We start from the raw sequence: 15,000 nt of genomic DNA, 5'->3' as shown, positions 1-15,000 counted from the left end.
AGGAATACGGTCCCGAGGATTAGGTCCGGTTCCTGAGCCATTCGCGGTTTCACCATTCGTTTACGGCATGAACTTACACTTGCATGGCTTAAGCTTTGAGACAAGCATATGACTACTGGCAGGATCAACCAGGTATCGTCGTCGTCGTCGTCGTCGTCGTCGCTGTAGTAGCGTCACCGTCGCGTCGGTCGGCTGAGAGCGGAAGTCGAGGCGGATGTCGAGGCGGAAGTCCCGCTGCTGCCATCGCCGCCGCCGCCGCGCGGAGAGCAAACGAAAGCGAAGAGGAGGAGGAGGAGGAGCCTGAAAAATCGCGGCCGCCGCTGCTGCTGCTGCGGTAGCCGTTCGTTCGTACGTACGTTACGCGTCCTAATCCGCCGCTCTGCTGTAGCAGCGGAAAAGCGCGCCAGACGGAAGAAAAAGAGTTCGCCGAGTAGAAACGGTTTGCGATCCGACTGCCGCACACCGGGCCGCTGCGGTAGGACGGGCGCCGGTGCGGGTTGAAGAAGCGAGGCGGTTTCTGGCTGCTGCTGCTGCCGCCGCCGCCGCCACGCGAGAAGGACGACGAGCGGGGAAGCGAGCGAGCCGAAACGATTGCGACAGCACGGGCTGCGGTCAACGAGAAGCGTGTGTGCGATGACGAAAACGGCGTTGTCGGCAGCCGCCGAACGAGCCAAAGCAACGACGATGCCGGGATGGGCGAGCGCGAGGAGATTGCGGGGGGGGGCACCACCGCCGCGAAACCCGGAGTTGTAGCCACGGTTGTTGATCCGTCCCGGTCTAGCGGGACGAACACACAGCACCGCTCTCTTTCGGTGACGTCGCGTCGCCTGTGGCGGATCGGGAAGCGACAACTAGCCCGTCCGCCGCGCCGGCGGCGACGCGACACGAGGTCAGCGGCGTAACCTGACCGGGTCCTCGAAGACGACGTCGACGAGGCCGCGGGTCGGCGAGGAGGAGGAGGATACCGATCGGTCGATGGTGACAGCACGAACAGGCGGGCAGGCGGCTGTCGGCGGGGCGAGCGAGCGAGCGAGCGAGCGAGCGAATCTGACGCGGCGCACTGTATTCGGGCGGACGCAGGCTGGGTGAAAACTGCGCGGTCGGCAGCTGCCAGAGAGAGAACGAGAAGGAAGCATAACGACAGCGGAAACGATTTGCGGGCTTCGTTCACCGCTGATGACGCCGCCGCCGCTTCTACTTGCTCGTTGCTCGGCTGAGGCTGCACTGTTAGAGGGCCGACGATTGCGAGGGGGCCCGGCCGCGGCTTACGAAACCGGCTGGATGGCGCCGGAAAGGCGAGGAGGAGGCGAGGAGGAGGCGACGACGACGACGGCGATGTTGGCCGGCCGACGCCAGGAAGGAAGACGAGAGAGATATTGATGTTCGTGGAGCCGCAAAGCGTGCAGCACCGTCGGCCTAGCGCACTGTATTCGGGCGGACGCAGGCTGGGTGAAAACTGCGCGGTCGGCAGCTGCCAGAGAGAGAACGAGAAGGAAGCATAACGACAGCGGAAACGATTTGCGGGCTTCGTTCACCGCTGATGACGCCGCCGCTTCTACTTGCTCGTTGCTCGTTGCTCGGCTGAGGCCGCACTGTTAGAGGGCCGACGATTGCGAGGGGGCCCGGCCGCGGCTTACGAAACCGGCTGGATGGCGCCGGAAAGGCGAGGAGGAGGCGACGGCGACGACGGCGATGTTGGCCGGCCGACGCCAGGAAGGAAGACGAGAGAGATATTGATGTTCGTGGAGCCGCAAAGCGTGCAGCACCGTCGGCCTAGCGCACTGTATTCGGGCGGACGCAGGCTGGGTGAAAACTGCGCGGTCGGCAGCTGCCAGAGAGAGAACGAGAAGGAAGCATAACGACAGCGGAAACGATTTGCGGGCTTCGTTCACCGCTGATGACGCCGCTTCTACTTGCTCGTTGCTCGTTGCTCGGCTGAGGCTGCACTGTTAGAGGGCCGACGATTGCGAGGGGGCCCGGCCGCGGCTTACGAAACCGGCTGGATGGCGCCGGAAAGGCGAGGAGGAGGCGACGACGGCGACGACGGCGATGTTGGCCGGCCGACGCCAGGAAGGAAGACGAGAGAGATATTGATGTTCGTGGAGCCGCAAAGCGTGCAGCACCGTCGGCCTAGCGCACTGTATTCGGGCGGACGCAGGCTGGGTGAAAACTGCGCGGTCGGCAGCTGCCAGACAGAGAACGAGAAGGAAGCACAACGACAGCGGAAACGATTTGCAGGCCTCGTTCACCGCTGCTACTTGCTCGTTGCTTGTTGCTCGTTGCTCGGCTGAGGCTGCACTGTTAGAGGGCCGACGATTGCGAGGGGGCCCGGCCGCGGCTTACGAAACCGGCTGGATGGCGCCGGAAAGGCGAGGAGGAGGCGACGACGACGACGACGACGGCGATGTTGGCCGGCCGACGCCAGGAAGGAAGACGAGAGAGATATTGATGTTCGTGGAGCCGCAAAGCGTGCAGCACCGTCGGCCTAGCCCACTGTATTCGGGCGGACGCAGGCTGGGTGAAAACTGCGCGGTCGGCAGCTGCCAGAGAGAGAACGAGAAGGAAGCATAACGACAGCGGAAACGATTTGCGGGCTTCGTTCACCGCTGATGACGCCGCCGCCGCTTCTACTTGCTCGTTGCTCGGCTGAGGCTGCACTGTTAGAGGGCCGACGATTGCGAGGGGGCCCGGCCGCGGCTTACGAAACCGGCTGGATGGCGCCGGAAAGGCGAGGAGGAGGCGAGGAGGAGGCGACGACGACGACGGCGATGTTGGCCGGCCGACGCCAGGAAGGAAGACGAGAGAGATATTGATGTTCGTGGAGCCGCAAAGCGTGCAGCACCGTCGGCCTAGCGCACTGTATTCGGGCGGACGCAGGCTGGGTGAAAACTGCGCGGTCGGCAGCTGCCAGAGAGAGAACGAGAAGGAAGCATAACGACAGCGGAAACGATTTGCGGGCTTCGTTCACCGCTGATGACGCCGCCGCCGCTTCTACTTGCTCGTTGCTCGTTGCTCGGCTGAGGCTGCACTGTTAGAGGGCCGACGATTGCGAGGGGGCCCGGCCGCGGCTTACGAAACCGGCTGGATGGCGAGAGAGATATTGAGGTTCGGCGGAAGAATCGTGGACGCGCCGGCCGTGTAGAATCAATCGAGCGGCGGGTTAAGCGGGTCCGACCGTCAGCAGAAAGGAGAGGCGAGGACATCCCTTCCGGTCGGAGTGCTTGGCGTAGGCGAGGAAGAGGAGGAGGAGGATACCGATCGGTCGATGGTGACAGCACGAACAGGCGGGCAGGCGGCTGTCGGCGGGCGAACGAGCGAATCTGACGCGGCGCGGGGCGCGGAACGACGGCGTCAGCGAGGGCGAGGGGCTCGTTACGAGGCGGCGGGCGAGTGGTCGGCGGAAGAATCGTGGACGCGCCGGCCGTGTAGAATCAATCGAGCGGCGGGTTAAGCGGGTCCGACCGTCAGCAGAAAGGAGAGGCGAGGACATCCCTTCCGGTCGGAGTGCTTGGCGTAGGCGTGGAAGAGGAGGAGGAGGATACCGATCGGTCGATGGTGACAGCACGAACAGGCGGGCAGGCGGCTGTCGGCGGGCGAACGAGCGAGCGAATCTGACGCGGCGCGGGGCGCGGAACGACGGCGTCAGCGAGGGCGAGGGGCTCGTTACGAGGCGGCGGGCGGGTGGTCGGCGGAAGAATCGTGGACGCGCCGGCCGTGTAGAATCAATCGAGCGGCGGGTTAATCGGGTCCGACCGTCAGCAGAAAGGAGAGGCGAGGATATCCCTTCCGGTCGGAGTGCTTGGCGTAGGCGAGGAAGAGGAGGAGGAGGATACCGATCGGTCGATGGTGACAGCACGAACAGGCGGGCAGGCGGCTGTCGGCTGTCGGCGGGCGAACGAGCGAATCTGACGCGGCGCGGCGCGGAACGACGGCGTCAGCGAGGGCGAGGGGCTCGTTACGAGGCGGCGGGCGGGTGGTCGGCGGAAGAATCGTGGACGCGCCGGCCGTGTAGAATCAATCGAGCGGCGGGTTAAGCGGGTCCGACCGTCAGCAGAAAGGAGAGGCGAGGATATCCCTTCCGGTCGGAGTGCTTGGCGTAGGCGAGGAAGAGGAGGAGGAGGATACCGATCGGTCGATGGTGACAGCACGAACAGGCGGGCAGGCGGCTGTCGGCGGGCGAACGAGCGAATCTGACGCGGCGCGGCGCGGAACGACGGCGTCAGCGAGGGCGAGGGGCTCGTTACGAGGCGGCGGGCGGGTGGTCGGCGGAAGAATCGTGGACGCGCCGGCCGTGTAGAATCAATCGAGCGGCGGGTTAAGCGGGTCCGACCGTCAGCAGAAAGGAGAGGCGAGGACATCCCTTCCGGTCGGAGTGCTTGGCGTAGGCGAGGAAGAGGAGGAGGAGGATACCGATCGGTCGATGGTGACAGCACGAACAGGCGGGCAGGCGGCTGTCGGCGGGCGAACGAGCGAATCTGACGCGGCGCGGGGCGCGGAACGACGGCGTCAGTCGAGGGCGAGGGGCTCGTTACGAGGCGGCGGGCGGGTGGTCGGCGGAAGAATCGTGGACGCGCCGGCCGTGTAGAATCAATCGAGCGGCGGGTTGAGCGGGTCCGACCGTCAGTAGAAAGGAGAGGCGAGGATATCCCTTCCGGTCGGAGTGCTTGGCGTAGGCGAGGAAGAGGAGGATACCGATCGGTCGATGGTGACAGCACGAACAGGCGGGCAGGCGGCTGTCGGCGAGGCGAGCGAGCTAATCTGACGCGGCGCGGGGCGCGGAACGACGTCGTCAGCGAAGGCGAGGTAGCTCACTACTAGGCGAGGAGGTGGTCGGCGGAAGAATCGAGGACACGCCGGCCGTGTAAAAGCAATCGTGCGGCGGGTTAGGCGGGTCCGACCGTCGGAATTAATGAGAGGCTAAAACATTCCTTCCAGTCGGCGAACCCATCCGATCAACGACTACCCTACATAGTAGTCTGGACCCCCTGGGGGTATGAGGGTCACCTAGAGGGTGACTATCCCACCGCACCCCGAGCCGCAAACTCGCGAACTCGGGAACTCGGACCCCGAAACGGGTACGCTAGCGGCCGCGTGGTTCGTATCGCAGCCGACACATCGGCCTTTCCATCGAGCCGCGGCGGTTCGGCGGCGGCAGTCCGCCGCCGAGGCGTACGCATTCTCTTTGCTCGCTCCCAATTGCTTCCTTCTCGCTGCTACTTCCGCCGCTGCTGCCGCCGCCACGACTCGCTCGGCCTGCTTCTTCTTTCTCGTCCGCCTAGGCGGCCGTGTAACACACACAGACACACACACTCCCGGCCGACAGCGCTTTCGATCGCAAACTCACGGGTACGGTACCGGCCGCGTGGCTCGTATCGCAGCCGACACGTCGGCATTTCAATCGAACCGGCGGTTCGGCGGCGGCTGTCCGCCGCCGAGGCGTCCGCATTCTCTTTGCTCGCTCACAATCGCTTCCTTAACGCTGCCGCCACGACTCGCTCGGCCTGCTGCTTCGGCTTCTTCATCTTCTTCCTTCTCGTCCGCCTTGGCGGCCCGTATCGCAGCCGACACGTCGGCCTTTCCATCTCACCGGCGGCAGTCCGCCGCCGAAGCGTCCGCATTCTTTTTGCTCGCTCCCAATCGCTTCCTTCTCGTCCGCCTAGTCCGCCGGCTAGGCCGCACACACTCCCGGCCGACAGCGCTTTCGATCGCAAACTCACGGGTACGGTACCGGCCGCGTGGCTCGTATCGCAGCCGACACGTCGGCCTTTCCATCGCGGTGCCGGCGGTTCGGCGGCGGCAGTCCGCCGCCGAGGCGTCGCTCTCAATTCGGCCTCTTTCGATCGGCTCTGCGGGTACGCGGCGGCGCCCGGCCGGCCGGCCGCCGGCCGACCGTCTGCCTTTCAATCGGCTGCGGTTCGGGGTGCGGGTCATAGGGTACGACCGTCCGATCGACGACTACCCTACATAGTAGTCTGGACCCCCTTGGCGTATGAGGGTCACCTAGAGGGTGACTATCCCACCGCACCCCGAGCCGCAAACTCGCGAACTCGGGAACTCGGACCCCCTAACGGGTACGCTAGCGGCCGCGTGGCTCGTGTCGCAGCGCCGACACGTCGGCCTTTTCCATCTAGCCGGCGGCCGTCCGCCGCCGAGGCGTCCGCATTCTCTTTACTCGCTGCCAGTCGCTTCCCTCTCGCTGCCGCTTGCTGCTGCTTCTTCCTCTTCTTCTTCTTTCTCGTCCGCCTTGGCCGCCGTGTAACACACACACACAGACACACACACTCCCGGTCGACAGCGCTTTCGATCGCCATCTTACGGGTACGCTACCGGCCGCGTGGCTCGTAAGGCAGCCGATACGTAGGCCTTTCCATCGCACCGGCGGTTCGGCTGCGGCCGTCCGCCGCCGAGGCGTCCGCATTCTCTTTGCTCGCTCACAATCGCTTCCTTCACGCTGCCGCCACGACTCGCTCGGCCTGCTGCTTCGGCTTCTTCATCTTCTTCCTTCTCGTCCGCCTTGGCGGCCTTGGCGGCCCGTATCGCAGCCGACACGTCGGCCTTTCCATCTCGCCGGCGGCAGTCCGCCGTCGAAGCGTCCGCATTCTTTTTGCTCGCTCCCAATCGCTTCCTTCTCGTCCGCCTAGTCCGCCGGCTAGGCCGCACACACTCCCGGCCGACAGCGCTTTCGATCGCAAACTCACGGGTACGGTACCGGCCGCGTGGCTCGTATCGCAGCCGACACGTCGGCCTTTCCATCGCGGTGCCGGCGGTTCGGCGGCGGCAGTCCGCCGCCGAGGCGTCGCTCTCAATTCGGCCTCTTTCGATCGGCTCTGCGGGTACGCGGCGGCGCCCGGCCGGCCGGCCGCCGGCCGACCGTCTGCCTTTCAATCGGCTGCGGTTCGGGGTGCGGGTCATAGGGTACGACCGTCCGATCGACGACTACCCTACATAGTAGTCTGGACCCCCTTGGCGTATGAGGGTCACCTAGAGGGTGACTATCCCACCGCACCCCGAGCCGCAAACTCGCGAACTCGGGAACTCGGACCCCCTAACGGGTACGCTAGCGGCCGCGTGGCTCGTGTCGCAGCGCCGACACGTCGGCCTTTTCCATCTAGCCGGCGGCCGTCCGCCGCCGAGGCGTCCGCATTCTCTTTACTCGCTGCCAGTCGCTTCCCTCTCGCTGCCGCTTGCTGCTGCTTCTTCCTCTTCTTCTTCTTTCTCGTCCGCCTTGGCCGCCGTGTAACACACACACACAGACACACACACTCCCGGTCGACAGCGCTTTCGATCGCCATCTTACGGGTACGCTACCGGCCGCGTGGCTCGTAAGGCAGCCGATACGTAGGCCTTTCCATCGCACCGGCGGTTCGGCTGCGGCCGTCCGCCGCCGAGGCGTCCGCATTCTCTTTGCTCGCTCACAATCGCTTCCTTCACGCTGCCGCCACGACTCGCTCGGCCTGCTGCTTCGGCTTCTTCATCTTCTTCCTTCTCGTCCGCCTTGGCGGCCTTGGCGGCCCGTATCGCAGCCGACACGTCGGCCTTTCCATCTCGCCGGCGGCAGTCCGCCGTCGAAGCGTCCGCATTCTTTTTGCTCGCTCCCAATCGCTTCCTTCTCGTCCGCCTAGTCCGCCGGCTAGGCCGCACACACTCCCGGCCGACAGCGCTTTCGATCGCAAACTCACGGGTACGGTACCGGCCGCGTGGCTCGTATCGCAGCCGACACGTCGGCCTTTCCATCGCGGTGCCGGCGGTTCGGCGGCGGCAGTCCGCCGCCGAGGCGTCGCTCTCAATTCGGCCTCTTTCGATCGGCTCTGCGGGTACGCGGCGGCGCCCGGCCGGCCGGCCGCCGGCCGACCGTCTGCCTTTCAATCGGCAGCGGTTCGGGGTGCGGGTCATAGGGTACGACCGTCCGATCGACGACTACCCTACATAGTAGTCTGGACCCCCTTGGGGTATGAGGGTCACCTAGAGGGTGACTATCCCACCGCACCCCGAGCCGCAAACTCGCGAACTCGGGAACTCGGACCCCGAAACGGGTACGCTAGCGGCCGCGTGGTTCGTATCGCAGCCGACACATCGGCCTTTCCATCGAGCCGCGGCGGTTCGGCGGCGGCAGTCCGCCGCCGAGGCGTACGCATTCTCTTTGCTCGCTCCCAATTGCTTCCTTCTCGCTGCTACTTCCGCCGCTGCTGCCGCCGCCACGACTCGCTCGGCCTGCTTCTTCTTTCTCGTCCGCCTAGGCGGCCGTGTAACACACACAGACACACACACTCCCGGCCGACAGCGCTTTCGATCGCAAACTCACGGGTACGGTACCGGCCGCGTGGCTCGTATCGCAGCCGACACGTCGGCATTTCAATCGAACCGGCGGTTCGGCGGCGGCTGTCCGCCGCCGAGGCGTCCGCATTCTCTTTACTCGCTGCCAGTCGCTTCCCTCTCGCTGCCGCTTGCTGCTGCTTCTTCCTCTTCTTCTTCTTCTTCTTCTTCTTCTTCTTCTTCTTTCTCGTCCGCCTTGGCCGCCGTGTAACACACACACACAGACACACACACTCCCGGTCGACAGCGCTTTCGATCGCCAACTTACGGGTACGCTACCGGCCGCGTGGCTCGTAAGGCAGCCGATACGTAGGCCTTTCCATCGCACCGGCGGTTCGGCTGCGGCCGTCCGCCGCCGAGGCGTCCGCATTCTCTTTGCTCGCTCACAATCGCTTCCTTCACGCTGCCGCCACGACTCGCTCGGCCTGCTGCTTCGGCTTCTTCATCTTCTTCCTTCTCGTCCGCCTTGGCGGCCTTGGCGGCCCGTATCGCAGCCGACACGTCGGCCTTTCCATCTCGCCGGCGGCAGTCCGCCGTCGAAGCGTCCGCATTCTTTTTGCTCGCTCCCAATCGCTTCCTTCTCGTCCGCCTAGTCCGCCGGCTAGGCCGCACACACTCCCGGCCGACAGCGCTTTCGATCGCAAACTCACGGGTACGGTACCGGCCGCGTGGCTCGTATCGCAGCCGACACGTCGGCCTTTCCATCGCGGTGCCGGCGGTTCGGCGGCGGCAGTCCGCCGCCGAGGCGTCGCTCTCAATTCGGCCTCTTTCGATCGGCTCTGCGGGTACGCGGTGGCGCCCGGCCGGCCGGCCGCCGGCCGACCGTCTGCCTTTCAATCGGCTGCGGTTCGGGGTGCGGGTCATAGGGTACGACCGTCCGATCGACGACTACCCTACATAGTAGTCTGGACCCCCTTGGGGTATGAGGGTCACCTAGAGGGTGACTATCCCACCGCACCCCGAGCCGCAAACTCGCGAACTCGGGAACTCGGACCCCCAAACGGGTACGCTAGCGGCCGCGTGGCTCGTATCGCAGCGCAGCGCAGCGCCGACACGTCGGCCTTTTCCATCTAGCCGGCGGCCGTCCGCCGCCGAGGCGTCCGCATTCTCTTTACTCGCTGCCAATCGCTTCCCTCTCGCTGCCGCTTGCTGCTGCTTCTTCCTCCTCTGCTTCTGCTTCTTCTTCTTCCTCGTCCGCCTTGGCCGCCTTGGCCGCCGTGTAACACACACACACAGACACACACACACACTCCCGGCCGACAGCGCTTTCGATCGCCAACTTACGGGTACGCTACCGGCCGCGTGGCTCGTAAGGCAGACGATACGTAGGCCTTTCCATCGCACCGGCGGTTCGGCTGCGGCCGTCCGCCGCCGAGGCGTCCGCATTCTCTTTGCTCGCTCACAATCGCTTCCTTCTCGCTGCCGCCACGACTCGCTTGCTTGCTGCTTCGGCTTCTTCATCTTCTTCCTTCTTCCTTCTCGTCCGCCTTGGCGGCCCGTATCGCAGCCGACACGTCGGCCTTTCCATCTCGCCTGCGGCAGTCCGCCGCCGAAGCGTCCGCATTCTTTTTGCTCGCTCCCAATCGCTTCCTTCTCGTCCGCCTAGTCCGCCTAGTCCGCCGGCTAGGCCGCACACACTCCCGGCCGACAGCGCTTTCGATCGCAAACTCACGGGTACGGTACCGGCCGCGTGGCTCGTATCGCAGCCGACACGTCGGCCTTACCATCGCGGTGCCGGCGGTTCGGCGGCGGCTGTCCGCCGCCGAGGCGTCGCTCTCAATTCGGCCTCTTTCGATCGGCTCTGCGGGTACGCGGCGGCGCCCGGCCGGCCGGCCGCCGGCCGACCGTCTGCCTTTCAATCGGCTGCGGTTCGGGGTGCGGGTCATAGGGTACGACCGTCCGATCGACGACTACCCTACATAGTAGTCTGGACCCCCTTGGGGTATGAGGGTCACCTAGAGCCTGACTATTCCGCCGGGCCCCGACCCGCAAACTCGCGAATCGGGAATCGGGCCCCGTCACGGGTACGGTAGCGGCCGCGTGGCTCGTATCGCAGCGCCGACACGTCGGCCTTTCCATCAAGCCGGCGGTTCGGCGGCGGCCGTCCGCCGCCGAGGCGTCCGCATTCTCTTTACTCGCTGCCAATCGCTTCCCTCTCGCTGCCGCTTCTTCTTCTTCTTTCTCGTCCGCCTTGGCCGCCGTGTAACACACACACACAGACACACACACTCTCGGCCGACAGCGCTTTCGATCGCCAACTCACGGGTACGCTACCGGCTGCGTGGCTCGTAAGGCAGCCGATACGTAGGCCTTTCCATCGCACCGGCGGTTCGGCTGCGGCCGTCCGCCGCCGAGGCGTCCGCATTCTCTTTACTCGCTGCCAATCGCTTCCCTCTCGCTGCCGCTTGCTGCTGCTTCTTCCTCCTCTGCTTCTGCTTCTTCTTCTTCCTCGTCCGCCTTGGCCGCCTTGGCCGCCGTGTAACACACACACACAGACACACACACACACTCCCGGCCGACAGCGCTTTCGATCGCCAACTTACGGGTACGCTACCGGCCGCGTGGCTCGTAAGGCAGACGATACGTAGGCCTTTCCATCGCACCGGCGGTTCGGCTGCGGCCGTCCGCCGCCGAGGCGTCCGCATTCTCTTTGCTCGCTCACAATCGCTTCCTTCTCGCTGCCGCCACGACTCGCTTGCTTGCTGCTTCGGCTTCTTCATCTTCTTCCTTCTTCCTTCTCGTCCGCCTTGGCGGCCCGTATCGCAGCCGACACGTCGGCCTTTCCATCTCGCCTGCGGCAGTCCGCCGCCGAAGCGTCCGCATTCTTTTTGCTCGCTCCCAATCGCTTCCTTCTCGTCCGCCTAGTCCGCCTAGTCCGCCGGCTAGGCCGCACACACTCCCGGCCGACAGCGCTTTCGATCGCAAACTCACGGGTACGGTACCGGCCGCGTGGCTCGTATCGCAGCCGACACGTCGGCCTTACCATCGCGGTGCCGGCGGTTCGGCGGCGGCTGTCCGCCGCCGAGGCGTCGCTCTCAATTCGGCCTCTTTCGATCGGCTCTGCGGGTACGCGGCGGCGCCCGGCCGGCCGGCCGCCGGCCGACCGTCTGCCTTTCAATCGGCTGCGGTTCGGGGTGCGGGTCATAGGGTACGACCGTCCGATCGACGACTACCCTACATAGTAGTCTGGACCCCCTTGGGGTATGAGGGTCACCTAGAGCCTGACTATTCCGCCGGGCCCCGACCCGCAAACTCGCGAATCGGGAATCGGGCCCCGTCACGGGTACGGTAGCGGCCGCGTGGCTCGTATCGCAGCGCCGACACGTCGGCCTTTCCATCAAGCCGGCGGTTCGGCGGCGGCCGTCCGCCGCCGAGGCGTCCGCATTCTCTTTACTCGCTGCCAATCGCTTCCCTCTCGCTGCCGCTTCTTCTTCTTCTTTCTCGTCCGCCTTGGCCGCCGTGTAACACAGACACACAGACACACACACTCTCGGCCGACAGCGCTTTCGATCGCCAACTCACGGGTACGCTACCGGCTGCGTGGCTCGTAAGGCAGCCGATACGTAGGCCTTTCCATCGCACCGGCGGTTCGGCTGCGGCCGTCCGCCGCCGAGGCGTCCGCATTCTCTTTACTCGCTGCCAATCGCTTCCCTCTCGCTGCCGCTTGCTGCTGCTTCTTCCTCCTCTGCTTCTGCTTCTTCTTCTTCCTCGTCCGCCTTGGCCGCCTTGGCCGCCGTGTAACACACACACACAGACACACACACACACTCCCGGCCGACAGCGCTTTCGATCGCCAACTTACGGGTACGCTACCGGCCGCGTGGCTCGTAAGGCAGACGATACGTAGGCCTTTCCATCGCACCGGCGGTTCGGCTGCGGCCGTCCGCCGCCGAGGCGTCCGCATTCTCTTTGCTCGCTCACAATCGCTTCCTTCTCGCTGCCGCCACGACTCGCTTGCTTGCTGCTTCGGCTTCTTCATCTTCTTCCTTCTTCCTTCTCGTCCGCCTTGGCGGCCCGTATCGCAGCCGACACGTCGGCCTTTCCATCTCGCCTGCGGCAGTCCGCCGCCGAAGCGTCCGCATTCTTTTTGCTCGCTCCCAATCGCTTCCTTCTCGTCCGCCTAGTCCGCCTAGTCCGCCGGCTAGGCCGCACACACTCCCGGCCGACAGCGCTTTCGATCGCAAACTCACGGGTACGGTACCGGCCGCGTGGCTCGTATCGCAGCCGACACGTCGGCCTTACCATCGCGGTGCCGGCGGTTCGGCGGCGGCTGTCCGCCGCCGAGGCGTCGCTCTCAATTCGGCCTCTTTCGATCGGCTCTGCGGGTACGCGGCGGCGCCCGGCCGGCCGGCCGCCGGCCGACCGTCTGCCTTTCAATCGGCTGCGGTTCGGGGTGCGGGTCATAGGGTACGACCGTCCGATCGACGACTACCCTACATAGTAGTCTGGACCCCCTTGGGGTATGAGGGTCACCTAGAGCCTGACTATTCCGCCGGGCCCCGACCCGCAAACTCGCGAATCGGGAATCGGGCCCCGTCACGGGTACGGTAGCGGCCGCGTGGCTCGTATCGCAGCGCCGACACGTCGGCCTTTCCATCAAGCCGGCGGCCGTCCGCCGCCGAGGCGTCCGCATTCTCTTTACTCGCTGCCAATCGCTTCCCTCTCGCTGCCGCTTCTTCTTCTTCTTCTTTCTCGTCCGCCTTGGCCGCCGTGTAACACACACACACACACAGACACACACACTCTCGGCCGACAGCGCTTTCGATCGCCAACTCACGGGTACGCTACCGGCTGCGTGGCTCGTAAGGCAGCCGATACGTAGGCCTTTCCATCGCACCGGCGGTTCGGCTGCGGCCGTCCGCCGCCGAGGCGTCCGCATTCTCTTTACTCGCTGCCAATCGCTTCCCTCTCGCTGCCGCTTGCTGCTGCTTCTTCCTCCTCTGCTTCTTCTTCTTTCTCGTCCGCCTTGGCCGCCTTGGCCGCCGTGTAACACACACACACAGACACACACACACACTCCCGGCCGACAGCGCTTTCGATCGCCAACTTACGGGTACGCTACCGGCCGCGTGGCTCGTAAGGCAGCCGATACGTAGGCCTTTCCATCGCACCGGCGGTTCGGCTGCGGCCGTCCGCCGCCGAGGCGTCCGCATTCTCTTTGCTCGCTCACAATCGCTTCCTTCTCGCTGCCGCCACGACTCGCTGCTTCGGCTTCTTCATCTTCTTCCTTCTTCCTTCTCGTCCGCCTTGGCGGCCCGTATCGCAGCCGACACGTCGGCCTTTCCATCTCGCCTGCGGCAGTCCGCCGCCGAAGCGTCCGCATTCTTTTTGCTCGCTCCCAATCGCTTCCTTCTCGTCCGCCTAGTCCGCCGCCGGCTAGGCCGCACACACTCCCGGCCGACAGCGCTTTCGATCGCAAACTCACGGGTACGGTACCGGCCGCGTGGCTCGTATCGCAGCCGACACGTCGGCCTTACCATCGCGGTGCCGGCGGTTCGGCGGCGGCTGTCCGCCGCCGAGGCGTCGCTCTCAATTCGGCCTCTTTCGATCGGCTCTGCGGGTACGCGGCGGCGCCCGGCCGGCCGGCCGCCGGCCGACCGTCTGCCTTTCAATCGGCTGCGGTTCGGGGTGCGGGTCATAGGGTACGACCGTCCGATCGACGACTACCCTACATAGTAGTCTGGACCCCCTTGGGGTATGAGGGTCACCTAGAGCCTGACTATTCCGCCGGGCCCCGACCCGCAAACTCGCGAATCGGGAATCGGGCCCCGTCACGGGTACGGTAGCGGCCGCGTGGCTCGTATCGCAGCGCCGACACGTCGGCCTTTCCATCAAGCCGGCGGTTCGGCGGCGGCCGTCCGCCGCCGAGGCGTCCGCATTCTCTTTACTCGCTGCCAATCGCTTCCCTCTCGCTGCCGCTTCTTCTTCTTCTTTCTCGTCCGCCTTGGCCGCCGTGTAACACACACACACACACAGACACACACACTCTCGGCCGACAGCGCTTTCGATCGCCAACTCACGGGTACGCTACCGGCTGCGTGGCTCGTAAGGCAGCCGATACGTAGGCCTTTCCATCGCACCGGCGGTTCGGCTGCGGCCGTCCGCCGCCGAGGCGTCCGCATTCTCTTTACTCGCTGCCAATCGCTTCCCTCTCGCTGCCGCTTGCTGCTGCTTCTTCCTCCTCTGCTTCTTCTTCTTTCTCGTCCGCCTTGGCCGCCTTGGCCGCCGTGTAACACACACACAGACACACACACACACTCCCGGCCGACAGCGCTTTCGATCGCCAACTTACGGGTACGCTACCGGCCGCTTGGCTCGTAAGGCAGCCGATACGTAGGCCTTTCCATCGCACCGGCGGTTCGGCTGCGGCCGTCCGCCGCCGAGGCGTCCGCATTCTCTTTGCTCGCTCACAATCGCTTCCTTCTCGCTGCCGCCACGACTCGCTGCTTCGGCTTCTTCATCTTCTTCCTTCTTCCTTCTCGTCCGCCTTGGCGGCCCGTATCGCAGCCGACACGTCGGCCTTTCCATCTCGCCTGCGGCAGTCCGCCGCCGAAGCGTCCGCATTCTTTTTGCTCGCTCCCAATCGCTTCCTTCTCGTCCGCCTAGTCCGCCGCCGGCTAGGCCGCACACACTCCCGGCCGACAGCGCTTTCGATCGCAAACTCACGGGTACGGTACCGGCCGCGTG

At 65.3% G+C, this 15,000-nt stretch overlaps 1 pseudogene; it reads right to left on the bottom strand.

Annotated features, from left to right (window-relative positions):
* Positions 1-135, bottom strand: part of LOC149129128 (small subunit ribosomal RNA) — a 2,797-nt pseudogene extending 2,662 nt beyond the window's left edge.
* Positions 136-15,000: the final 14,865 nt, after the last annotated feature.

The sequence above is a fragment of the Octopus bimaculoides genome, unplaced genomic scaffold (assembly GCF_046866305.1).
Source record: "Octopus bimaculoides isolate indiv1 unplaced genomic scaffold, ASM4686630v1 contig148, whole genome shotgun sequence".
Lineage (NCBI taxonomy): Eukaryota > Metazoa > Mollusca > Cephalopoda > Octopoda > Octopodidae > Octopus > Octopus bimaculoides.
The sequence above is the reverse complement of the archived record's forward strand: the minus strand, read 5'-3'. Positions and strand labels throughout refer to the sequence as shown.